General features: G+C 45.8%; 1 protein-coding gene and 1 long non-coding RNA gene across 2 annotated transcripts in view; both read right to left on the reverse strand.

The window, feature by feature from the left end:
- Nucleotides 1-5,210, reverse strand: part of GET1 (guided entry of tail-anchored proteins factor 1) — a 143,324-nt gene that overhangs the window by 87,679 nt on the left and 50,435 nt on the right. The window lies entirely within an intron of this gene.
- Nucleotides 1-5,210, reverse strand: part of LOC136358216 (uncharacterized) — a 234,548-nt gene that overhangs the window by 15,022 nt on the left and 214,316 nt on the right. The gene's annotated exons all lie outside the window — the stretch shown is intronic.

Genomic DNA, 5,210 nt, shown 5'->3' on the forward strand with positions numbered 1-5,210 from the left:
GAATGTGCCTGTTTTATTTGTTTATTTGGAGCTTTTTGTGGAGGTGCTTCACTTTTGTTAAAATAAAATATTAAACAAATGAAAAAAATCTCCGTGGTGAGGGGTAAGGGAAATACAGGCTGGGCATCAGGAAAAAAGGCAGCTCGTGTGCTTGGTGCTGCCTGGAGAGCTCCAGGACTGCAAATTTTATCCGGGTAATGTGATTCTGAAGGCTAAGGCTGGCAAGAGGCAGGCTCAGCTCTGCTCAGCACACGGCTCCAGCTCACCTGCAGCCTCTGCTCAGCTCCACCAGAGCAGGGGACTGCCAATTGGAACTGACAGGACAATGGCATCCAGCCAGGATCCCATCCTGGAGCCTGGCAGAGCAGAAATCTCTGTGCTTTGAGCCCAGCCCCACAGCTCAGGGGCTCTGGATTCCACAGCCATCCTCTCCCTCTCTTTGTACACTCCGAGCTCTGATGTGTCCTGCTATCCATCTTGGAATCATGGAATCATTTAGGTTGGAAAAGGCCTTTTAAGATCATCAGGACTGACCATTCCCCCAGCACTGCCAAGGCCACCACTGACCCCTGTCCCCAAGTGCCACATCTGCATGGCTTTTAAATCCCTGCAGGGATGGTGACCCCAGAACTGCCCCAGGCAGCTCATTCCAAAGCTCCACAATGAGCATAAATTGCATCAATTTTTCTTCCTATCCCATCTAAACTTCCCTTGGTGCAACTTGAGACCACTTTTATCCTGTCCCTTGTTAGCCAGGAGCAGAGCCTGAGCCCCTCCTGGCTCTACCCTCCTGTCAGGGAGTTTTGGAGAGGGAGAAAAATCCTTTCTTTGGGGTTTGGTTTCTCTTTGATCCACTGAGCTCCACTCTGCTGCTGTACAGTTCTGGATAAAATGAAATGAAACAAACCAAACCAAACCAAAATTAAAATAAAATAAAATAAAATAAAATAAAATAAAATAAAATAAAATAAAGTAAAATAAAATAGTTCTCCTAGGTTCTTGCATTGTTTTGTTTTCTTTCTCTGGGACTACATTTTCCCGAGGGATTACACTGCTGAGGAAGGAGAGGTGCTAACAGCTTTTTTCCACACCTCTCAGCCAAATCCCAGCTAGCTGGCAGGAAGGCACTGTGTCTGCCATCTTGCTCTACATACCTGAGGAAGTGGCCTCTGCAGTCTCAGAAATACGCTTCAAACTTTTTCAGTGAAGGTAAGAAACACATCTAAATTCTGTTCTGCTTGAAAACGTCACGGAATCACAGAAACATCAAGGTTGGAGGAGACCTTCATGGCCATCCAGTGAGCAAAAAGGACTGGCAGGTGACCACATCCTCAGCCATTTCTCCTGCAGGCTGCTCAGTAGGAGAGTTTGCAGTGAAAACACAATGTGGAGAAGGTTTGATAGCTGTCAGATATCAATATGATGGGGGGGAAAAGTTGTCATCTTTAAAGGGGAATGGACAATTGGGAAGCAAATAATCTTATCAAAGGAAGATGGTGAAGTTGTTTTCACCTTTTCATCTGTGCATCAGTACTTTGACTTTATTCCCACAAATTCTCTGCAATATTTTCTCACTTTCGTGGGGAAACTGAGGTGCAGGGAAGTTAACTGGGTAGTCTGTGGTTCAAAAGGGGCTTGGACGAGCTGGTATCAAAACTCGACTTCTCTTAAGTCCAGTGACAGAATTATTCCTCACAATTCAAACATCTTGAAAGAGAAAGGTACAGTGCCTCAAAGAAACTGTGGCCTCTAAAGCAGTCCCAGGTGTTCTCAGAGATTCATCCTTCATCTCTCCACAGTTCCTTCCTACTTTTATCCCTGGAGGTATTTAAAAGTGAAGATGAGACCCTCAAGGACACTTTTTAGTTGGCAGTGTTGAGTTTACGGTTGATTCAGTGGATTCAAGGGTCTTTTCCAACCTAAATGATCCCAAATTCTCAGTGACAGAAAGCCACCACAGTTCTTCACACCTGATTTGGACTCCTGTGCCCTTGATTTGTGTCATCCAACTCTGCACCTTGAGTAACCCATGAGTTACTTTTTCCTGAGCTAAATGGAGACAGAAACTCATTAAGATGAGCCTCAGCTGAGATTTGTTGCTCCCTCCCTGTGCTTCTTGCTTGGCAATGATGGGAACAACAAGCATCCTTCAGGATATTTGACATCAAACCTAAAACTCACAATCTGCTTTCCTAGAGAAATAACTGTCTTGAGTTCTCAGCTTCCCAGATGATATGTCAAGCATATTTCCAGCCTCCTGAAGCTGTCAAAAGATGCAGACAGACAGACTCATCTCCTTTAACGCTGATATTCTCACATTAAAGAGAAGACTGTAACCAAGTTTTATTACTTGCAAGGTGGATGAACAGATGTGGTGGTTGGAAAAGTGGCCAGAAACCCCAACTGGGGGCTGGCACTGCCCTGCCAAAGCTCCTGAGCAGTTTAATTACTCTCCAATGACTTTCACGAAGAGTTTCCTTAGGAGGAAATCTCTCCCACAGTTTGTTGGCTCAGACGTGCTCTCATCCATGGCCCAAAGTTGCCTTCTGGACCTGCCATTTCAAACCCTTTATTAGCACCTCATTGTTTATTCTCCCACAAAACAAACAATGGACTAACCCTCTCGGCTTTGTTGCTTGCCCTGGTACTCGAAATCACGAAATCACGTCTTTTACACTTCAGCAGCCTGTGAAACTTGACAATCAATCATCCCAAAGTGCCGACAGCCACATCCCATGACATATATGGATCTGTAGGAAGCATAGCTTGAAGCCTTTCTAATTTTAGCTTGTTTCAGGATACGAGAAGTTTCAAGCGTCAATCATCCAAGGAAAATGCTTTACATACCAAAGTGTCACCAACAAAAAAAAAAAAAAAAAAAAAAAAAAGAACAACCTGCTGGTTTGTGTGTAACTGGGGTGCACAGGAAGGATTTTGCATCCATGGATTCCTGAAGCCTGTGAAATGCCGTGTTAACCAGCTGCAGTTGCCTTCTCCCAGTAAAACAGGGAGACAAAAATGCAGACAGTGTTCCTCCGAGGGCATTTAAGCCAGTAGCTCGCAAATTTGTGCCGCCGATTTTCATTCAGCTGGAGTTTAGAAAAGATTTAATTCTTTTGCCCAGTTGCACTAAATTACTGCAGAAAGTATTAAGCTTATGTAAGCAGAATTAAGGTTGTGGCTAAAACCCCTGGTTTATTTATCCCTGGCATACTCACAGCCTCCTTTTCTCCTGGCAGGAAGGATGACCAGCACATTCTGATCCCAAGGAATGCCCCAAATTTCTGTGCTGGCTGTAGGATCTTCTGCTATCCCATTTGCTGTTTCACCCCAGTCACCAGCTGACCAAGAGATGGGGGTCTCCATGCTTTGCATCATGAAGCAGCTTTTATTGAACACACTTGTGGTTTATAGACCTTTTAAGCATAAGCTAAAGCAATTAAAAACCATATCATGTTTCTTGGTATCATTGCTTAACTATGGGCTAGCACAGACGTGTACAGGCCTGTACTCTCTTGCACATCTTCCTCCTTCAGGGTCTTGTAGCCCTCTAGCACATCTACTTCTGTAATGAGTTCAGCAGTACTCTGAGTCCTGCTTCCCAGCTGTATTCCCAAAACCAGGGCACTGTGTCCCTCCCACGTGGGAAGCTTAGCATTCCTCACATTCCTTCCCAGATTAGACCCTCTCCAGAAGATCACCGCTGTGCTTTTGCCTTAACAGGAATGTGCAAAGCGTGGTGGGTTTTGTCTCAAGCCCAAAGCCTGCCTGATACCCTGAGTACACTCAGGGTTTTTGTTCTGGAGGAAAAATTGTAGTGGAGCTTGTGGTTCCTCAGCCACGGGAATCAAGGCAGAGAACATGTTGGATTTACCCCATTTCCAGAGTGATGACCAGTGTTGTGTTTATATGGACCACCATGCTCCCAAAAGACCTTCTGCTCAAGGCCTCTGCAGCAATGACTGGTGTCCTGATTTGGTTGCTGGTGAGATGCTGAAAATTTTCCCCAGGAAGAGGAATTACTTGCAGGAATGAAAGATATGCTAAAATCAGTTCCTCACATAAGCTGGTATTCCAGTCTTTGAAAGTGGAAACCAGCAAAACTATTTAGGAATAGCAAGTCTGGCATGTTTAAATCCTTCTGCCCCCAGTCCCCAGCTTCTGTGATTCCTTAGATTTGGGATGTTTAGGACACCTCACAGGATGTGGTATCCGTTTATGTGCCTCCTGTTCCTATGGCTGCCTGGTCCCTTCCTGGACCTGTTGACATTGTAACATCCTGTGATGATAGATGACAAAATTTCCTGACTCACTGCATAAAGACATGCTCTCTCTTTTCTCCTTCAAGCTGATCTATTAATTTCATTGTGTCTGCTAATTTTCGTTACGGTGTTGCAGGATTTTCTGACTCACTGTTCTGCATTCATCTTTATGATTTTTTTGGTAGCTGCCTTGGCTTCCTCTCCAAATTAAAGAGTCTTTTCAGCCTCCTCATGGAGCAGCTGTCTCATCCTCTCCAGCTGCCATTTTTTCAGCATTTCTCACTTCCCCAGGTCTTCCCTGAGATCAGACTGCACAACCTGTTCAAGACAGGGCTGTATGGCTGCCAAGCCCTGCCATCCTGCTGACAGTGCATTTCCCTGGGACTTGGCCACTGCTGCACCTTGAGCTGAGGATTTTTGGAAGGACGTGGAGCTGTTGGAGAGAGCCCAGAGGAGGCTCCAGGATGAGCAGAGGGCTGGAGCAGCTCTGCTGGGAGGAAAGGCTGCCACAGCTGGGATTGTTCAGCCTGGACAGGAGAAGCTTTGGGCTGAGCTCAGGGTGGCCTTGCAGGGCCTGAAGGAGCCCCAGGAAACCTGGAGAGAGACAATTCCCAAGGGCTGCAGGGACAGGACACAGGGAATGGCTTCAATAGGACAGAGAGTAGATTTAGATGGGATATTGAGAAGAAATTATTTATTGTGAAAGGCTCTGGCACAGGTTGTCCAGAGAAACCGTAACTGCCCCATCCCTGGAAATGTCCAAGGCCAGGTTGGATAGAGCTCTGAGCAGCCTGGGACAGTTGAAACTGGATGATCTCTAAGGTCCCTTCCAACCCAAACCATTCCATGATTCTCTGATTCCATGACCCTGTACAGCCCACAGCCCTAACCCTGGAGAAAACCTCTGCTGGAAGAGTTAAATTTATGCTTTTGCAGACAAAGAACAGA

Source organism: Sylvia atricapilla, chromosome 2, assembly GCF_009819655.1.
Source record: "Sylvia atricapilla isolate bSylAtr1 chromosome 2, bSylAtr1.pri, whole genome shotgun sequence".
NCBI classification, from domain to species: domain Eukaryota; kingdom Metazoa; phylum Chordata; class Aves; order Passeriformes; family Sylviidae; genus Sylvia; species Sylvia atricapilla.